At 49.9% G+C, this 22,935-nt stretch overlaps 1 protein-coding gene across 8 annotated transcripts in view; it reads right to left on the bottom strand.

Annotated features, from left to right (window-relative positions):
* The window catches only part of kdm6b (lysine (K)-specific demethylase 6B), a 78,862-nt gene that overhangs the window by 22,087 nt on the left and 33,840 nt on the right, over positions 1-22,935 (bottom strand). For 4 of the 8 annotated variants that reach the window (XM_031898018.1, XM_031898021.1, XM_031898019.1 and 1 more), the window contains exons 2-3: positions 12,844-12,957; positions 10,603-10,664 (exon numbers count right to left, since the gene is read on the bottom strand). The gene's annotated coding sequence lies outside the window, so the exon portion shown is untranslated. 8 annotated transcript variants of the gene reach the window in all.

The raw sequence follows: 22,935 nt of genomic DNA on the forward strand, positions 1-22,935 counted from the left end.
TGCCGGCACCACTCGCCAAGCTCCGCCTCCCTCACCTCCGCTCTCTCATGAGCAGCCAAGTTTAAAGGGACAGTGATGATGTCATTACACCCGTCAGACACGCCCATCCTGGGATTCCCTGGCCACACCCCCACACAGCTCATTTAAAGTAGAACTGGCTAATTCTGATGAACTCGGCTGGAATATAGGGAAACTGTAGTGTTTGCCCCGAGGGCTTCATGTGCCCCCCCCCCATTCACTCAGTCGCTCAACTGCAACTCCCAGGCACCCTGATCAGCTACAGCTCCCATTAGGGGACTGGGGCAATAGGCTAGTGGCACAGTGTAATGCGCTGGAGCAGCAGAGCTTGCACTCTAACATAAAATGCCCTGTTTGCAGACGGGGGCCCGCTGGTGTGTGACGCGATAGGAGTCCCCAACAGGGAAGGATGTCCCCTCCTTATATACAATGGGAAGGGAGGAAGTGATATGGGGGGGGGGGGGGGGGTAACAGGGTGAGACCGAGCTATGATAAGATGGGGTTGTACGGGGGGGGGGGGGGGGGGGGGGTGTCAGATAATAAGGGAGAGGGGAGACAGGACAGGCTGGGGGGGGCAGATAATAAGGGAGAGGGGAGACAGGACAGGCTAGGGGGGGCAGATAATAAGGGAGAGGGGAGACAGGACAGGCTGGGGGGGTCAGATAATAAGGGAGAGGGGAGACAGGACAGGCTGGGGGGCAGATAATAAGGGAGAGGGGAGACAGGACAGGCTGGGGAGGGGGCAGATAATAAGGGAGAGGGGAGACAGGACAGGCTGGGGGGGTCAGATAATAAGGGAGAGGGGAGACAGGACAGGCTGGGGGGGGCAGATAAGGGAGGGGGGAGACAGGACAGACTGGGGAGGGGGCAGATAATAAGGGAGAGGGGAGACAGGACAGGCTGGGGGGGGGGCAGATAATAAGGGAGAGGGGAGACAGGACAGGCTGGGGAGGGGGCAGATAATAAGGGAGGGGGGAGACAGGACAGACTGGGGAGGGGGCAGATAATAAGGGAGAGGGGAGACAGGACAGGCTGGGGAGGGGGCAGATAATAAGGGAGAGGGGAGACAGGACAGGCTGGGGGGGCAGATAATAAGGGAGAGGGGAGACAGGACAGGCTGGGGGGGCAGATAATAAGGGAGAGGGGAGACAGGACAGGCTGGGGGGGGGTCAGATAATAAGGGAGAGGGGAGACAGGACAGGCTGGGGAGGGGGCAGATAATAAGGGAGAGGGGAGACAGGACAGGCTGGGGGGGGGGCAGATAATAAGGGAGAGGGGAGACAGGACAGGTTGGGGGGGCAGATAATAAGGGAGAGGGGAGACAGGACAGGTTGGGGGGGCAGATAATAAGGGAGAGGGGAGACAGGACAGGCTGGGGGGGCAGATAATAAGGGAGAGGGGAGACAGGACAGGCTGGGGGGGGTCAGATAATAAGGGAGAGGGGAGACAGGACAGGCTGGAGAGGGGGCAGATAATAAGGGAGAGGGGAGACAGGACAGGCTGGGGGGGGTCAGATAATAAGGGAGAGGGGAGACAGGACAGGCTGGAGAGGGGGCAGATAATAAGGGAGAGGGGAGACAGGACAGGCTGGGGGGGTCAGATAATAAGGGAGAGGGGAGACAGGACAGGCTGGGGGGGGCAGATAATAAGGGAGAGGGGAAACAGGACAGGTTGGGGGGGCAGATAATAAGGGAGAGGGGAGACAGGACAGGCTGGGGGGCAGATAATAAGGGAGAGGGGAGACAGGACAGGTTGGGGGGCAGATAATAAGGGAGAGGGGAGACAGGACAGGTTGGGGGGCAGATAATAAGGGAGAGGGGAGACAGGACAGGTTGGGGGGCAGATAATAAGGGAGAGGGGAGACAGGACAGGCTGGGGTGGGGGCAGATAATAAGGGAGAGGGGAGACGGGGGGGGGGGGGGCAGATAATAAGGGAGAGGGGAGACGGGGGGGGGGGGGGGCAGATAATAAGGTAGAGGGGAGACAGGACAGGTTGGGGGGGGCAGATAATAAGGGAGAGGGGAGACAGGACAGGCTGGGGGGGGGTCAGATAATAAGGGAGAGGGGAGACAGGACAGGCTGGGGAGGGGGCAGATAATAAGGGAGAGGGGAGACAGGACAGGCTGGGGGGGGGCAGATAATAAGGGAGAGGGGAGACAGGACAGGCTGGGGGGGGCAGATAATAAGGGAGAGGGGAGACAGGACAGGCTGGGGGGGGCAGATAATAAGGGAGAGGGGAGACAGGACAGGCTGGGGGGGGCAGATAATAAGGGAGAGGGGAGACAGGACAGGGCTGGGGGGGGGGGCAGATAATAAGGGAGAGAGGAGACGGGGGGGGGGGCTGAGGGGGAGAGATGAGGTCACTATCATGCAGCCACTCAGGGGCGAGATGTTCTGTTCCCCAATGAGGGGGCGTCTGAGGGCGACAGACTTACGGCAGCAGCTCCTACAGAGTATTGTTCCTTAACCCCGTCCCTGCCGGCAGCTCCTACAGAGTATTGTTCCTTAACCCCGTCCCTGCCGGCAGCTCCTACAGAGTATTGTTCCTTAACCCCGTCCCTGCCGGCAGCTCCTACAGAGTACTGTTCCTTAACCCCGTCCCTGCCGGCAGCTCCTACAGAGTACTGTTCCTTAACCCCGTCCCTGCCGGCAGCTCCTACAGAGTACTGTTCCTTAACCCCGTCCCTGCCGGCAGCTCCTACAGAGTACTGTTCCTTAACCCCGTCCCTGCCGGCAGCTCCTACAGAGTACTGTTCCTTAACCCCGTCCCCTGCCGGCAGCTCCTACAGAGTACTGTTCCTTAACCCCGTCCCTGCCGGCAGCTCCTACAGAGTACTGTTCCTTAACCCCGTCCCTGCCGGCAGCTCCTACAGAGTACTGTTCCTTAACCCCGTCCCTGCCGGCAGCTCCTACAGAGTACTGTTCCTTAACCCGCCCCGGCAGCTCCTACAGTACTGTTCTTACCCGTCCCTGCCGGCAGCTCCTACAGAGTACTGTTCCTTAACCCCGTCCCTGCCGGCAGCTCCTACAGAGTACTGTTCCTTAACCCCGTCCCTGCCGGCAGCTCCTACAGAGTACTGTTCCTTAACCCCGTCCCTGCCGGCAGCTCCTACAGAGTACTGTTCCTTAACCCCGTCCCTGCCGGCAGCTCCTACAGAGTACTGTTCCTTAACCCCGTCCCTGCCGGCAGCTCCTACAGAGTACTGTTCCTTAACCCCGTCCCTGCCGGCAGCTCCTACAGAGTACTGTTCCTTAACCCCGTCCCTGCCGGCAGCTCCTACAGAGTACTGTTCCTTAACCCCGTCCCTGCCGGCAGCTCCTACAGAGTACTGTTCCTTAACCCCGTCCCTGCCGGCAGCTCCTACAGAGTACTGTTCCTTAACCCCGTCCCTTGCCGGCAAGCTCCTACAGAGTACTGTTCCTTAACCCCGTCCCTGCCGGCAGCTCCTACGGACTGTTCCTTAACCCCGTCCCTGCCGGCAGCTCCTACAGAGTACTGTTCCTTAACCCCGTCCTGCCGGCAGCTCCTACAGAGTACTGTTCCTTAACCCCCGTCCCTGCGGCAGCTCCTACAGAGTACTGTTCCTTAACCCCGTCCCTGCCGGCAGCTCCTACAGAGTACTGTTCCTTAACCCCGTCCCTGCCGGCAGCTCCTACAGAGTACTGTTCCTTAACCCCGTCCCTGCCGGCAGCTCCTACAGAGTACTGTTCCTTAACCCCGTCCCTGCCGGCAGCTCCTACAGAGTATTGTTCCTTAACCCCGTCCCTGCCGGCAGCTCCTACAGAGTATTATTCCTTAACCCTTACCGACAGAGACTCACTCCTTTAACCCCATCCCTGCCAGCCAACAGAACATCACTACCTTATGCGCATTCCTCCAATGAACATGGAGCTGCTCCTTTAACCCCATCCCTGCCACCTTACATTACAATATAACCACCATCACTCCCAACAGAGAATTGTCCCTTTAAACCCCCTAACCATTAACCTTTTGTCTGCCAGCAAAGTCCTTCAGTGATTCTTTCACATCAACATCAGTATCGCTCCTTTAACCCCTCCTGTGCCTCATCCATAGATGGTGCTGCTACCAATACAGCATTACCCCTGTACCCCTTCTCCTGGCGCAGTATTATTTCTTTAACCCTTCCTGTACCTACCCATAGTGCATTGTCCCATTCACCTCTCACCTGCAAACCCACAAAGTATCAACTCTTAACCCTCTGACTGCCAACACTTAAACCCCATATTGCCAACTAATGAAGCTTCACATAACTCCTCCCCTGCCAAACAAACCATAACTTACTTCTCTCTCAGCCAACCACCAAAGTATCATTGTCTTAACTCCTCCCCTCCCAACCGCCAGAATTCAATTAACCCCCTGGCTGCCAACCATCAACAAAGCATCATCATCTGAACCTCTTGTTTACCTCCTCCGCTGGAGCATCATTCACCCTTTCCATGCCAACTACCAGAGAATCTTTCCCTTAACCCATTCCTGACACTAACAGCTGCCTGCCAACACATTGCCATCTATTACAACCCTGCCCCCCCCCCAACTGGAATATTGATCCCTAAACTCCACTGCCACTTGAGTGCTGATTAACCCTATCCTGTCTACATCTACTACATCTTTTAACCCCACGTCTGCAATGCCTATTGCCCCAGTACTAAAGCAGAGCTTGTTTAACCCTTCCCTGGCCAGCACACCCACATCCATCCCAAAGGCAGTTACTTCCCAATCCCCTCCGGCCGCCACGCTGAGTAATTCTAGTTTGGTCCCCCAGTTGTACATATAAACACCCCATAGGCAAATAGCTCCTCCCACCAGAGTTAATAACTCCCCCCAGCTGGGGAAAACAACACTACCTGGCACCCAATGAGGCAGCCATGTTGGCACTATACACGTAACAAGGAATGCCCCAGTCAGCATGTTACATAGCATCACTCAGCCCCGCCCCCAATCTTACATCACACACAAGTGCATAATGAGGGAGTACAAACATGGCCGCAAGTACTGGCAGCTCCAGCCCCTGCAGGCAACAACACTGCCCTATGATAGGGGCCGTTTAGGGCAAACGCACATGGGGCAATTAAGACACGTCTAACGAATGCATGTTGCAGGGCTGCACTGACTGCAATTAAACGCAACATGTATTTAACATATATAAACAGCAGTGCACAGAACAGAATAAATAGAAAAAAAGCCCCTGGGAGGCAGCAGGGGCAGTACTGGGTAATGTGCCAGTGGGGAATGTGCCCGTGTCACGCTGAGAGAGAGAGAGGAGGCATCACGGGGCAAACATAGCTACTACTTGTTCTGTTCCATTCAGCGCCCGAGCCCCAGGGAACGTTCCCTCCGCTGCCTTTCCACTGAGCAACGTAAGGTGCCTTACTATACGCGCTTGGCAGGCACGCCGCCTATTTATAGACTGGGAACGCACTTCAGCCGGAATGGGAGCCACTGATCCGGGACCTGCGTCTCCCACCGTCGGATGTAGCCTTAAACTTCTATCATCTATTGCGTGATGATATAAAGGGATAATGTACCCCCTGCTGTAAATGATAAGGATATTAGCAGTCACTGAGGGGTTCTGTGCCCATATAAAGGCACAAGGCTGCAGGCTGAGTTATACAGGGAACTCTGGGTATCACTCATGTATTATAAGGGATAATGTACCCCCTACTGTAAATGATAAGGATATTAGCAGTCACTGAGGGGTTCTGTGCCCCCCATATAAAGGCACAAGGCTGCAGGCTGAGTTATACAGGGAACTCTGAGTATCACTCATGTATTATAAGGGATAATGTACCCCCTACTGTAAATGATAAGGATATTAGCAGTCACTGAGGGGTTCTGTGCCCATATAAAGGCACAAGGCTGCAGGCTGAGTTATACAGGGAACTCTGAGTATCACTCATGTATTATAAGGGATAATGTACCCCCTACTGTAAATGATAAGGATATTAGCAGTCACTGAGGGGTTCTGTGCCCCCCATATAAAGGCACAAGGCTGCAGGCTGAGTTATACAGGGAACTCTGAGTATCACTCATGTATTATAAGGGATAATGTACCCCTACTGTAAATGATAAGGATATTAGCAGTCACTGAGGGGCTCTGTGCCCCCCATATAAAGGCACAAGGCTGCAGGCTGAGTTATACAGGGAACTCTGAGTATCACTCATGTATTATAAGGGATAATGTACCCCCTACTGTAAATGATAAGGATATTAGCAGTCACTGAGCGGTTCTGTGCCCATATAAAGGCACAAGGCTGCAGGCTGAGTTATACAGGGAACTCTGGGTATCACTCATGTATTATAAGGGATAATGTACCCCCTACTGTAAATGATAAGGATATTAGCAGTCACTGAGGGGTTCTGTGCCCATATAAAGGCACAAGGCTGCAGGCTGAGTTATACAGGGAACTCTGGGTATCACTCATGTATTATAAGGGATAATGTACCCCCTACTGTAAATGATAAGGATATCAGAAGTCTGTGAGGGGTTCTGTGACCTAATATCTTGTATTTTACAACAGGGGGGTAAATGATCATATAAAAGACCCAAATCATGTGACTCAAATGACATGACCAAGCACTGATTATAATCACAGACACCCCCAGGCTGCACTTATAAGGACACAGGATACTGGTGGATAATACGGTTATTATGGGATGACAGAAATAGACTAGCCCAACACATTACACACAGAGTAGCCTATCTGGCTGCACCACAATATTAACCCCTTGTCGGCTGACTTCAGCACTTCCCTCCCCTGCCCCCAGGTCTCGCCCTGAGTCTTTGCGTCTCCCAGAAATTGCCATTTCATGATATCAGTCAGCAGAAGTCGGGTTGCACAACCCACAGAGGGGGATATGTCACCAGCCTGGGAAACCGTCACCCGTGAGGATGAGAAATTGCACCTAAAGCACAAGTGTGTGACCACAGGCGCGCCCCCAGTCTTATACAGAAAGGAGAAGTCTGCTGATTCATCAGCCCCCAGCAGCTCCTAGGCACTTTGTAATAGTGATGCATGGGGGTGCTTTACTGTACGGTGGCTCCGACTCACACACATAATGTGTAACTGTACAGTCTCACTAAATAGCTGTCTCTATCCCAGAGCGGTCACAGTGGCACAGATCCTATCATTGTAAGCAGCAGTCATGCCCTGCTTTATGGCTGAGATTCTAGCTATCTGTATAACAGAGCATTCTGTCACAGTGGCACAGATCCTATCTGATCCCCCCCATTGTAAGCAGCAGTCCTGCCCTGCTTTATGGCTGAGATTCTAGCTATCTGTATAACAGAGCATTCTGTCACAGTGGCACAGATCCTATCTGATCTCCCCCATTGTAAGCAGCAGTCCTGCCCTGCTTTATGGCTGAGATTCTAGCTATCTGTATAACAGAGCATTCTGTCACAGTGGCACAGATCCTATCTGATCCCCCCATTGTAAGCAGCAGTCCTGCCCTGCTTTATGGCTGAGATTCTAGCTATCTGTATAACAGAGCATTCTGTCACAGTGGCACAGATCCTATCTGATCCCCCCATTGTAAGCAGCAGTCCTGCCCTGCTTTATGGCTGAGATTCTAGCTATCTGTATAACAGAGCATTCTGTCACAGTGGCACAGATCCTATCTGATCCCCCCCCCATTGTAAGCAGCAGTCCTGCCCTGCTTTATGGCTGAGATTCTAGCTATCTGTATAACAGAGCATTCTGTCACAGTGGCACAGATCCTATCTGATCCCCCCATTGTAAGCAGCAGTCCTGCCCTGCTTTATGGCTGAGATTCTAGCTATCTGTATAACAGAGCATTCTGTCACAGTGGCACAGATCCTATCTGATCCCCCCATTGTAAGCAGCAGTCCTGCCCTGCTTTATGGCTGAGATTCTAGCTATCTGTATAACAGAGCATTCTGTCACAGTGGCACAGATCCTATCTGATCTCCCCCATTGTAAGCCGCAGTCCTGCCCTGCTTTATGGCTGAGATTCTAGCTATCTGTATAACAGAGCATTCTGTCACAGTGGCACAGATCCTATCTGATCCCCCCCATTGTAAGCAGCAGTCCTGCCCTGCTTTATGGCTGAGATTCTAGCTATCTGTATAACAGAGCATTCTGTCACAGTGGCACAGATCCTATCTGATCCCCCCCATTGTAAGCAGCAGTCCTGCCCTGCTTTATGGCCGAGATTCTAGCTATCTGTATAACAGAGCATTCTGTCACAGTGGCACAGATCCTATCTGATCCCCCCCATTGTAAGCAGCAGTCCTGCCCTGCTTTATGGCTGAGATTCTAGCTATCTGTATAACAGAGCATTCTGTCACAGTACAATATAACAGCCCCCCATAACACAACCAGGTGCCCAGTTTGCAGCCCTGCAGCCCATTCCCAGTAGGTGCCTTTATATACACAGCGCAGGAGATATAAACATGAGCAATGATTAGCCATAATACGCACTGTAACGTGTAGATGGCGTCATCCCTGTATAAGTGACATTTATTGGCACACAGCAAGGAGCGTAACGCCGGTACCTGTCAGGGCACAGGAATGTACAGCCGACAGCTACGCGATCATTACAGAAGTGCAATAAAGAGAGGCAGGGTTGTCTCCTTCAGGCGTAAACAAAGCTCTGTGGCGGTAACAAGGCGGGCTCAGTGCAACTACACAAATACACGCTATATTTGCACTTGGGCAGGAGAAGCACAGCGTTGTATGTTTAAAGGAAAGGGGGGGGGGTCACCTTTGAATTAACTGTTGGTATGTCATAGAATGGCCAGTTCTACGCAACTTTTCAATTGGTCTTCATTATTTATTTTGTATGGTTTTCAAATGATTTCCCTTCTTCTAACTCTCTGCAGCTTTTAAATGGGGGTCACTGACCCCGGCAGCCAAGAACTATTGCTCTGTGAGGCTCCAGTTTTATTGTTACTTTTTATTCCTTATCTTTCTATTCAGTCCCTTCTCTATTCATATATCAGTCTCTCATACAAACCACTCCCTGGTTGCTAAGGTAATTTGGACCCTAGCACCCAGACAGCTGCTGAAATTCCAAACTGGAGAGCTGCTGAACAAAAATAACTAAAAACTACAAATAATAAAAAAATGAAGACCAATTGCAAATTGTCTCAAAATATTACTCTCTACATCATACTAAAAGTTGAAGGGGTAGTTCACCTTTGAGTTAACGTTTAGTAGGATGTAGAGAGTAATATTCTGAGACAATTTGCAATTGGTCTTCATTTTTCTATTTGTAGTTTTTTTTTTTTATTATTTCAATACAGGTATAGGACCCATTATCCAGAATGCTCGGGACCAAGGGTATTCCGGATAAGGGGTCTTTCCGTAATTTGGATCTTCATACCTTACGTCTACTAAAAAATCATTTAAACATAAATTAAACCCAATAGTATTATTTTGCATCCAATAAGGATTCATTATATTTTAGTTGGGATCAAGTACAAGTACTGTTTTATTATTACAGAGAAAAGGGAATCATTTAACCATGAAATAAACCCAATAGGGCTGTTCTGCCCCAATAAGGGGTAATTATATCTTAGTTGGGATCAAGTACAGGTACTGTTTTATTATTACAGAGAAAAGGGAATCATTTAACCATGAAATAAACCCAATAGGGCTGTTCTGCCCCAATAAGGGGTAATTATATCTTAGTTGGGATCAAGTACAGGTACTGTTTTATTATTACAGAGAAAAGGGAATCATTTAACCATGAAATAAACCCAATAGGACTGTTCTGCCCCAATAAGGGGTAATTATATCTTAGTTGGGATCAAGTACAGGTACTGTTTTATTATTACAGAGAAAAGGGAATTATTTAACCATGAAATAAACCCAATAGGGCTGTTCTGCCCCCAATAAGGGGTAATTATATCTTAGTTGGGATCAAGTACAGGTACTGTTTTATTATTACAGAGAAAAGGGAATCATTTAACCATGAAATAAACCCAATAGGGCTGTTCTGCCCCCAATAAGGGGTAATTATATCTTAGTTGGGATCAAATACAGGTACTGTTTAATTTTTACAGAGAAAAAGGAAATCAATTTTAAAAATCTGAATTATTTGCTTATAATGGAGCCTATGGGAGACAGGCTTTCCGTAATTTGGAGGTTTCTGAATATTGGGTTTCCGGATAAGGGATCCCATACCTGTATTGGTTCAGCAGCTGTCCAGATTGGAGTTATAACAGTTATCTGGTTGCTAGGATCCAAATTACCTTAGCAAACAGGGAGTAGTTTGAATGAGAGACAGGAATATGAATAGGGGAGGGGCTGAATAGAAAGATAAGGAATATAAAATAACAATAAAACTGGAGCCTCACAAGTTGCTTAGAATTGTCCATTCTATAACATACTAAAATGTTAAATTAAAGGTGAACCATCCCTTTCATTTAGATTTATTTGCCATTAGGGCACAAAACATTGTCCATATAAACAGTATGAGAGCTGCCATATTGTTTTCCTTACACAGCACAGTATAAAAGTCACAACAGCAGCGGCAAGAGGGGCCCGCACACCAGGGCCACAAGCACAAACGCATGTAGGGAACCAAAGAGAGCTTACCGAGGGTTCAGGGGAGAGCCAATGGTACTGCACGTAGACCGGTGTCTGAATCCCAGGTGTCCCTACAGGTAAAAAGGAAAGAAACTTAGCCCGGGAATGGCAGAGACTGCATAACAGGAGGGTTAGGAGAGGGAAGGTAGGCTGGGGAGCAATGGGAGCACTCAGGGGGGACGAGGGGCAGCAGAAAACCCTATATATGAGGTGCGTGGTGTAGAGGCCTACGTGTGTATATGTGTGTTTGTGTCGGTGTGAGGGTGCGTGGGTGCCTGTGTAGTATCAGCTGGAGCAGCTGTGCTGTGTATAGTAAGTAAATTTCTCAGCTCAGTTGTAGAGTAGAGTGTCCTGCAGGGGGTGCTGCAGGCCCCCCCATGTAGAGACCTGCAGAGCATCGAGTCTTTTCCTCGGGGCTGGGACGTGCCGCGGGGCATGACTCCCCTTAGCCCCTCTCTCCAGTCGGCACGGACCTGCAGAGTATACAAAATGTCTCAAATACCCAGCGCCCACCCACGCAGCATCATTCCCTTCCATTGTCCCCTTACCTCCTGGGGGGGGGCTGAGGTCAGCAGCTGACCCCCACCATGACCCTGGTCATTGTATGTCCAAATACACACAGACAAAGCACAATAGGAGCTGGGTCTCCTCTGCGAGAACAGTGGCCCCTGGAGACTTCCACCCTCAGCCCTTCGGCTGCTCCATAAGTTGCCCTTGTGCTGGGCATAAAGGCAGCCATTTTGCCCCTGTATGGGCTCCCCCGACGGGCCTACCCCACTGACATCTGGGCAGATCTTGATCGGGCAGGTTTGCTTTTCTATCAGAACAGGAACCACATTGGCTCATTGATGCTGTCCCCGATCCAGCGGTGCCTATGCACGATCGATTTAACCCAATATTGGCCACCATAAGGTGGGCATATCTGGAGATGATTTGCTTCGTGTGTATAGCCACGTATACCCACAGCTGTCCCCCTCAGAAAAGGTTCCGCCATTGATTTCTTTGCTTCCCTCTGCAGCCGCTGGGGTTAATGATCATCAGTTACCTGCCATCATTTACCAACCTAAACCAAATCCTGTGCCAATGGCAAAAGGCCTAGAAGAGACTTCGCTGCGCCAGTGAGCCAAGCCCTCTGGGGGGCAGTATTCTTACTTAGACACGGAGCTTTGGGTAATGGCACACAGGGTGCTTTTTTAAGTAGCCCTGGAACAACATGGCGCCGAAGAGAGAGAAACATATCTGTACACACCAATCTTATCCACATGACAAAATGGCGGCATGGAATATGGTATCCAGGACCACCATCACCAGGCATGGAGGCATATATGTTTTATGCGGCATTTGTGGCTACATGAAGCGAAACACACAGGGTGTAGGTGGGGCAAGGTGTGCCTAACAATGTGCCATAGGGGGAAGCAGGAAACCTGTTATGCAGTTGGTCTATGTGCCACTGTAGCAAGTCAGGGGCCCCTTGTAGGTATGGGGTATGTCCCAGAACCCGAATTCTTGGGTCTGGCCCCAATGCTCTCCCATGATCCTGTTCTCCTGGTGGTTGTGTATTCCTACAGCATTAAAGGGGTGGGTTCTACTTTAAATTAAGTTTTAGTATGTTATAGAATGGCCAATTCTTAGCAGCTTTTTAATTGGCCGCCTTCATTATTTATGTTATAGTTTTTTGTTTTTTTTTAAATTATTTTCCTTCTTCTTCCAACTGGGGGTCACTGACCCTGGCAGCCAAAAAACTATTGCTCTGTGAGGCTCCAGTTATTGTTACTTTTGTAACTTTCTTTTCTATTTAGTCCCTCCCCTATTCATTTATCTGTCTCTCATCCAAATCACTCCCTGGTTGCTAAGGCAACTTGAACACTAGCAACCAAATAGCTGCTGAAACTCCAACCTGGAGAGCTCCTAAACTAAAAATAAAATAACTAAAAAACTACAAATGAAAAAAAATAAGGACCTGTAATGAAGAACTGTATGTTTGGGGTCTGGTGTTATAACCCTGTGTGGGGCCTCAGTGCAGTAAATAATCCCTGGGACCCTATGGCAGCCCCCACATCGTTAGGCACATCTTGCCCGACCTACACCGTGTGTGCTTGGCTTGATGTACAAGCCACAGGCAAGTCAATAGGTCTTTCCTGCTGCCAGTAGGATGAAGGCACAGCCATTGGTTTATGATGGTCCAAGCCAACATGGAGCCCAATGGGACAGGCCCCTCCCCTAATTACTCAGTAGTAATAATGACTCTACCTCGAGGGATAGGAGCTTTCTGTACGAGGCGGATGGATATCTTTCCAGTCTTCTCAGCTGCATACAAGGGTCCCTTCTTGTCTGAGCCGGCTCGCGAGGCGTCGGAAGATCGCACTGGCAAGAGAAAGAAGCACGGGGGGGGTAAGATTGGTTGTGGGATTCTGGCCGTACTACTAATAATTACCTGTGCAATTACAGGACCAAAGGAAAGGTGTAAAGCAGACGACCAATCAGGGTGTGCAACTAGAAGAGCAATGTTGGAGGCACAAATTACAGGCATTACTTCCCCTTTACATGGTTTCCCATTAGGCACCACTGTGAGCGACGTTCATTGGTGAATTCAATTAAGTGCCAGACAGTGTGTTGTGTTTGGCCCCGGGGCCCTATGCCGTTGCCAGATGGATTCATACAACCCTTGTGATGCAACACCCAGTAACCTGCTTGCTGCGATGATGTAAGGGCGTCCCCTGTGGGTGGGAAACAGGTGCGCCGGCATGTTTGTGCCTTTTATCAATCCCACGGGGGGCCCCAGCCTGATTGCTAGCCTTATACCAGCAACAGTCTGTGCCCTAACACTCATGCACCACCTGACCGGGGGCGGGACTGACTGCCAGCTGTGTCACCACCCGACAGGGGGCTGGGCTGACTGCCAGCTGCATCACACCCATAGGTGGGGGTGACAAGGGTAGTGCATGTGACCCCAATATCATTAGTAGGGAGAGAGTGTAAAGTGGTCCCCACAGGTGCAGCCCCAGCTGGCGAGCCCTGTGCCACCTGTATGCCAGTTACGGGGCTGGATGGCAGCCAGAGCGGATGAATGATTTATGAACAGCTGAGAGCCAGAGAGCTGAGCAGGGAGGGGCCAGCAGGGAGGGAGGGGGCAGGAGGGAGGAGGAGCAAGCAGGAGGGGGAGGTGAGGACTCAGTGTCAGCTGGGGTAAGGGCAAGGAGACAAAGGAATCAAGTTTAGGGAGCGTGGAGAAAAAGTGAGTGAGCGAGGGAGCAGCACAGGGAGGCAAGTGAGGGAACTAACACATTCCCCATACAGGAGCCACCATCCGCCTCCTTTCCCTCATCTTCCTCCTCCCAGCCCCCGATCAGTCAGTCAGGCCCCTCTGTGCCGCATCTGCCGCTCAGCCCCGGGGGTGTTCCTTTCCCATTAGTATCCCCCCCCCCCAGCCCAGTCTCCCTGCCCTTCATGCAAACCCTACAGGTCTCATGTCCTGTCCCACCCTGTGATCCCATTTGTACCCCCCCATAATACATTATACAGCCCCCCCCATGCCCCAGCCCAGTCTCCCTGCCCTTCATACAAACCCTACAGGTCTCATGTCCTGTCCCACCCTGTAATCCCATTTGTACCCCCCCATAATACATTATACAGCCCCACCCATGCCCCAGCCCAGTCTCCCTGCCCTTCATACAAACCCTACAGGTCTCATGTCCTGTCCCACCCTGTGATCCAATTTGTACCCCCCCATAATACATTATACAGCCCCCCCCATGCCCCAGCCCAGTCTCCCTGCCCTTCATACAAACCCTACAGGTCTCATGTCCTGTCCCACCCTGTAATCCCATTTGTTCCCCCCCCCCATAATACACCCCCACAAACCAATGCTCCAGCTCAGTCACCCCCATATGTCCCAGGCTGGGTACAAACTCCCCCCCCCCAACTCATGGGCCTAGAGGTGCCCCCGCTGCTCCCTACACACCTCATGTGTTCAGAACCCCCCTTATGGGCCTATATGTGCCCCCGCTGCTCCCTACACACCTCATGTGTTCAGAACCCCCCTTATGAGCCTATAGGTGCCCCTGCTGCTCCCTACCCACCTCATGTGTTCAGAACCCCCTTATGGGCCTATAGGTGCCCCCGCTGCTCCCTACCCACCTCATGTGTTCAGAACCCCCTTATGGGCCTATAGGTGCCCCCGCTGCTCCCTACACACCTCATGTGTTCAGAACCCCCTTATGGGCCTATAGGTGCCCCCGCTGCTCCCTACACACCTCATGTGTTCAGAACCCCCTTATGGGCCTATAGGTGCCCCCGCTGCTCCCTACACACCTCATGTGTTCAGAACCCCCTTATGGGCCTATAGGTGCCCCCGCTGCTCCCTACACACCTCATGTGTTCAGAACCCCCTTATGGGCCTATAGGTGCCCCCGCTGCTCCCTACCCACCTCATGTGTTCAGAACCCCCTTATGGGCCTATAGGTGCCCCCGCTGCTCCCTACACACCTCATGTGTTCAGAACCCCCTTATGGGCCTATAGGTGCCCCTGCTGCTCCCTACACACCTCATGTGTTCAGAACCCCCTTATGGGCCTATAGGTGCCCCCGCTGCTCCCTACCCACCTCATGTGTTCAGAACCCCCTTATGGGCCTATAGGTGCCCCCGCTGCTCCCTACACACCTCACATTCCCAGATTTGCATTTTCCCGATGTTCCCGGGATTATTTACACATAAACCCATTTTCAGAAGCCCAATGGCCTATCCACAAGCCAAGTCCAACTTGCAATTGATCTACAAGATCTCCCAAAGGCAAACACATCCTAGAGTCAAACAGATCAGAATTCAGCTCAATGTGCCACCCCCTCAAGGGGCAGTTGATTTATGTGTAAGCCACTCTCTCCCCATGAATGGCCCTTCCACCCTCCCCACAGGCTACTCCCAAAGCCACGGGGCAGATACCCACATCCTACCCACTACTACCCACACCTTCCACCTATGGCAAACCCTTGTGTGCCTTCTGCAGCCACAGCGCTACTACACCCACAGGAGCAACTAAGAGCTGTGTGTGGCAAACACTACACCACAAACAGCCTCCTGGCCAATAAGCTCCCAGTCTCTACAGAACTTTCCCATGGTGCAACTACACAGGTACAAGCAGTGCAATGTCTGATGTCTGCATCGATTGATTAGATAGGGAACAATGTACCCCCTACTGTAAATGATAAGGATATTAGCAGTCACTGAGGGGTTCTGTGCCCCCCATATAAAGGCACAAGGCTGCAGGCTGAGTTATACAGGGAACTCTGAGTATCACTCATGTATTATAAGGGATAATGTACCCCCTACTGTAAATGATAAGGATATTAGCAGTCACTGAGGGGTTCTGTGCCCCCCATATAAAGGCACAAGGCTGCAGGCTGAGTTATACAGGGAACTCTGAGTATCACTCATGTATTATAAGGGATAATGTACCCCCTACTGTAAATGATAAGGATATTAGCAGTCACTGAGGGGTTCTGTGCCCCCCATATAAAGGCACAAGGCTGCAGGCTGAGTTATACAGGGAACTCTGAGTATCACTCATGTATTATAAGGGATAATGTACCCCCTACTGTAAATGATAAGGATATTAGCAGTCACTGAGGGGTTCTGTGCCCATATAAAGGCACAAGGCTGCAGGAACTCTGATTATCACTCATGCAACCCAAACAACATCATTCAGCACAGTAAAAAACTGATATAATGATTAAGCAAAATAAGGATATACATGTGAACCCCCATTTTGCATGTCAGAGGAGCAGAAACAAAATGTGAAATGAAGGTTTGACTGTATTTTACAAGTTACTTTGGATTATATAACATATCATGTGACTATATGTGACAATGTACTGCTTTGTTCAGTGTATTAAACAGGGAATAAGTTAAGAACAGGGGGTGTATGTATTATATACATACATATATTATATACATACATACATACATATATTATATACATACATACATACATATATTACATACATACATACATACATATATTACATACATACATATATTACATACATACATATATTATATACATACATACATACATACATATACACACATACATATTTAAATATATATAAATATATAAGTAGCTTTCCATTCACAGCAATCTGTCAATACAATATAAAGCCCAAGTTAGTACTGGTAGCCATACATGGGCTGATAGAAGCCCACGGGGGGGGGGGGGGGGGGGGGGCACACTGGCTCTCTGATGCGGCCCCCATTCTAACAGCCTGTATTCTGGCAATAGGAGCCAATGTCGCCAGCCTCAAGGTGGGCATATTGGGGACAGACGTGTTCGTTTGGTGAGCTCCATCACTGTAAGGGCAGCTCCATGCATATTGATACATCCCTATATACATAGCAACCCATGCAATAAGTGAATACGCTTTATGCTCGCCAACACGCGCTATACGTAGATTGCTGCCAACCAACCCATCATGCCAACCTCGACTGACTGTACTTTTCCTATAAACCTATACATTACATGGCTGGGAGCGGCTATATTGTTACATTCCAATTACATATATTAAATTCCCATTAGGGCTGCCATCTGTACAGGCCTGGCCAATAAAATGACCATTTAAGGGGCGGTTCACCTTTAAGTTAACTTTTAGCACATTATAGAATGGCCAGTTCTAAGCAACTTTTCAATTGGTCTTCATTATTTATTTCTTATCATTTTTTAATTATTTGCCTTCCTCTTTAAACTCTGCAGCTGTCAAATGGGGGTCAGTGACCCCGGCAGCCAAACCTTATTGCTCTGTGAGGCTCCAGTTTTATTGTTATAGTTACTTTTTACTCCTTATCTTTCTACTCAGCCCCTCTATTTATATTCCCATCTCTCGTTTAAACCACTACCTGGTTGCTGGGGTAAATAAGACCCTAGCAACCAGATAGCTGCTAAAATACCAAATAGAGAGCTGCTGAACAAAAAGCGAAACAACTGGAAAACCATAAAAAATAAAAAATGAAGACCAATTGCAAAATGGCTCAGAATACCAATGTCTACATGATGTGAAAAGTGAATTTGAAGGTGAATATTATAATTATATATATATATATATATATATATATATATATATATATATATATATATATATATATATATATATATATATATATATATAATATATAAGGCACAACCTCTGCCCATGCTGCGACTGACACAAGATATATTGGCCAAGGCCCCGTAAGACAACATTACAGGATACTATATAGGTTGCTGTGGGCTGGTCCCCGGGGAGACCCCTCGCACTGACACAAAGACATTATTATTGCCTCACCCCAATGCTGATCGTTCCTCACACAACTATCTGTTCTTATACACAAAAGGCTGCACTGATGCAGAGCGTGTATGGGCCTAAAGCGCCCCCCTCCCTGGCCTCTATCTGATCCCTGGGGGGCCATGCTTGGGGTCTTTAGCCAACGGCCCCTATGAAACGGCCCAAGTACAACTGGCACAGTAATACCGGTACCTATTATGGCTACTTGGGCCTCTGTGTACTTGAAATGCTAGGGCCTATTCTGAATCTCAGCCCTTCTGCACAGTAACCCCTACAGGCCCCATGTACCCATGTACCCAACACAGTAACCCCTACAGGCCCCATATACCCATGTACCCAACACAGTAACCCCTACAGGCCCCATATACCCATGTACCCAACACAGTAACCCCTATAGGCCCCATGTACCCAACAAAGTAACCCCTACAGGCCCCATATACCCATGTACCCAACACAGTAACCCCTACAGGCCCCATATACCCAACACAGTAACCCCTACAGGCCCCATATACCATGTACCCAACACAGTAACCCCTACAGGCCCCATATACCCATGTACCCAACACAGTAACCCCTACAGGCCCCATATACCCCTGTACCCAACACAGTAACCCCTACAGGCCCCATGTACCCAACACAGTAACCCCTACAGGCCCCATATGCCCATGTAACCAACAAAGTAACCCCTACAGGCCCCATATACACATGTACCCAACACAGTAACCCCTACAGGCCCCATGTACCCAACACAGTAACCCATATGCCCATGTAACCAACACAGTAACCCCTACAGGCCCCATATACCCATGTACCCAACACAGTAACCCCTACAGGCCCCATATACCCATGTACCCAACACAGTAACCCCTACAGGCCCCATATACCCATGTACCCAACAAAGTAACCCCTACAGGCCCCATATACCCCTGTACCAAACACAGTAACCCCTACAGGCCCCATATACCCCTGTACCCAACACAGTAACCCCTACAGGCCCCATATACCCATGTACCCAACACAGTAACCCCTACAGGCCCCATATACCCATGTACCCAACACAGTAACCCCTACAGGCCCCATATACCCATGTACCCAACAAAGTAACCCCTACAGGCCCCATATACCCCTGTACCAAACACAGTAACCCCTACAGGCCCCATATACCCCTGTACCCAACACAGTAACCCCTACAGGCCCCATATACACATGTACCCAACAAAGTAACCCCTACAGGCCCCATATACCCATGTACCCAACACAGTAACCCCTACAGGCCCCATGTACCCAACACAGTAACCCCTACAGGCCCCATATACCCAACACAGTAACCCCTACAGGCCTCATATACACATGTACCCAACACAGTAACCCCTACAGGCCTCATATACCCATGTACCAAACACAGTAACCCCTACAGGCCCCATATACCCATGTACCCAACACAGTAACCCCTACAGGCCCCATATGCCCATGTACCCAACACAGTAACCCCTTGAGGCCCCATATGCCCATGTACCCAACACAGTAACCCCTACAGGTCCCATATGCCCATGTACCCAACACAGTAACCCCTACAGGCCCCATATGCCCATGTACCCAACACAGTGACCCCTACAGGCCCCATATGCCCATGTACCCAACACAGTAACCCCTACAGGCCCCATATGCCCATGTACCCAACACAGTAACCCCTACAGGCCCCATATGCCCATGTACCCAACACAGTAACCCCTACAGGCCCCATATGCCCATGTACCCAACACAGTAACTCCTACAGGCCCCATATGCCCATGTACCCAACACAGTAACCCCTACAGGCCCCATATGCCCATGTACCCAACACAGTAACCCCTACAGGCCCCATATGCCCATGTACCCAACACAGTAACCCCTACAGGCCCCATATGCCCATGTACCCAACACAGTAACCCCTACAGGCCCCATATGCCCATGTACCCAACACAGTAACCCCTACAGGCCCCATATGCCCATGTACCCAACACAGTAACCCCTACAGGCCCCATATGCCCATGTACCCAACACAGTAACCCCTACAGGCCCCATATGCCCATGTACCCAACACAGTAACCCCTACAGGCCCCATATGCCCATGTACCCAACACAGTAACCCCTACAGGCCCCATATACCCATGTACCCAACACAATAACCCCTACAGGCCCCATATACCCATGTACCCAACACAGTAACCCCTACAGGCCCCATATGCCCATGTACCCAACACAGTAACCCCTACAGGCCCCATATGCCCATGTACCCAACACAGTAACCCCTACAGGCCCCATATGCCCATGTACCCAACACAGTAACCCCTACAGGCCCCATATGCCCATGTACCCAACACAGTAACCCCTACAGGCCCCATATGCCCATGTACCAAACACAGTAACCCCTACAGGCCCCATATGCCCATGTACCCAACACAGTAACCCCTACAGGCCCCATATACCCATGTACCCAACACAGTAACCCCTACAGGCCCCATATGCCCATGTACCCAGCACAGTAACCCCTACAGGCCCCATATACCCATGTACCAAACACAGAAACCCCTACAGGCCCCATATACCCATGTACCCAACACAGTAACCCCTACAGGCCCCATATACCCATGTACCCAACACAGTAACCCCTACAGGCCCCATATGCCCATGTACCCAGCACAGTAACCCCTACAGGCCCCATATACCCATGTACCAAACACAGAAACCCCTACAGGCCCCATATACCCATGTACCCAACACAGTAACCCCTACAGGCCCCATATACCCATGTACCCAACACAGTAACCCCTACAGGCCCCATATACCCATGTACCCAACACAGTAACCCCTACAGGCCCCATATACCCATGTACCCAACACAGTAACCCCTACAGGCCCCATATACCCATGTACCCAACACAGTAACCCCTACAGGCCCCATATACCCATGTACCCAACACAGTAACCCCTACAGGCCCCATATACCCATGTACCCAACACAGTAACCCGTACAGGCCCCATATACCCATGTACCCAACACAGTAACCCCTACAGGCCCCATATAAACATGTACCCAACACAGTAACCCCTACAGGCCCCATGTACCCAACACAGTAACCCCTACAGGCCCCATATACACATGTACCCAACACAGTAACCCCTACAGGCCCCATATACCCATGTACCCAACACAGTAACCCCTACAGGCCCCATATACCCATGTAACCAGAACAATAATCCCTACCAGTCCCATACGCACCCTTAGCCCAATGCATGTGATCCTTACTGGCTCTATATGAACTAGAAGCCGACACAGTACCCATTACCAGCCCAATATGCATAAAACTGGCACAGTAATAACAAGCAGACGTACATGCACATGTAGGACAGGAATGGCTAGCAGGACCAAGTCACTCTGTGAGTGAATACAAGCACAAATACATAGAGAGCTGCACATCAGAGTAGCCAGGAGCAGCCCTGTAATTTTACAATGTTGCCAGGCCTGCCTGGGAGACACGTGGGTGGCACTGTGCATCATGGGTAATGAGACATCGGGAGAGGCAGCAGGCAATGGGAACATAGAGGGCGGGCAGGAAGGAGGGATTGGGGGCCGGCCATTGCTTATTATGAGGGGTGAAATAAGGAGATGCAGGAAGATTAAAATAAGCCACAGAGAGGGAATCTACTGTACAACATGTACGGGACTGACCTATTACATACAGGCACTAACTCCGCCCCCTTTGCACTTAACCCTGCCATCTCCATTCTGAAGCCAGCGAGGGTACAGAAGCAGCGTGGGAATATTGAGTATTCGGCAATGCTATTAATGGCCTACTGACTATGTGCAATATGCTGGGGTTTATTAACACTATCAATACATAATTCAACTTCTATTTCCACTTTAACCCATCACTGCCTTAAACCCTTTTAATACAACCTGTTTCTTAGGCTAATGCCACACAGGGAGGATTCTTTGCCTGCAGATAGACTGAGAATCAGCCCCTACCCCGGCATCTACCAAATATGTCTCCAGCACCACCCCATAAATACCCCTGGTCCCTTTTATATACCCCAGTACATACAAATTACACTCTCACCCAATTACCCTGCCCCATAAATACCCGTCCCTTTTATACAATTACTTATTTCCCCAGTACATATACATTGCACTCTCACCCAATTACCCTGCCCCATAAATACCCCTGCCCCTTTTATATAGTGACTTATTCCCCCAGTACATACACACTGCACTCTCACCCAATTACCCTGCCCCATAAATACCCCTGCCCCTTTTATATAGTGACTTATTCCCCCAGTACATACACACTGCACTCTCACCCAATTACCCTGCCCCATAAATACCTCCTTAGCCCTCACGGAAAGGCTAGGAACATCCCTGCTCAATTTGCCCCTCTATTAGCCCAACTGGTAAGGCAATTTAACCCTTAGAATATCTAGTTAATTTACCTATGGGAAGCCCTGCTGCCTGTCAGTATGGCAGCCTCCCTGCAGCTAGCAGCATTCCTCCCGTCCCTTCATGTATGGAGCATTAAAGTCCTGCATTCCTTGAATAGTGGGAAGGATATTAACTCTTTAACTACACACAGCAATTTAACTTCACAGGACACAGCAAATAATTTCGGCAGTGCAGATTAACCCTATAAGTGCTACCAGTCTTAGTGCAGATCCCTAGTGCATTTAACCTTAAACCATATATTTTGTTTTACAGAGATGCATAACATTTACTTTGATACTGCACACTGAATCCATCAGCACATAGGGAAAAAAAGCTTTAGGAGTTGCAGAATGAAGTGCTGGGGGGTATAAAAAGGGTTTATATCTAGAATGCTGGGCTGGGGGGGTATGCAGAGGATTTATGTGCAAAAAGATGGGTTGGGGTATGCAGAGGATTTATGTGCAGAATGGTGGGCTGAGGGTATGCAGAGGGTTAATATGCAGAACGATGGGCTGGGGGGGTATGCAGAGGGTTAATGTGCAGAATGGTGGGCTGAGGGTATGCAGAGGGTTA

This window comes from Xenopus tropicalis, chromosome 3, assembly GCF_000004195.4.
Source record: "Xenopus tropicalis strain Nigerian chromosome 3, UCB_Xtro_10.0, whole genome shotgun sequence".
Classification (NCBI taxonomy): Eukaryota; Metazoa; Chordata; class Amphibia; order Anura; family Pipidae; genus Xenopus; species Xenopus tropicalis.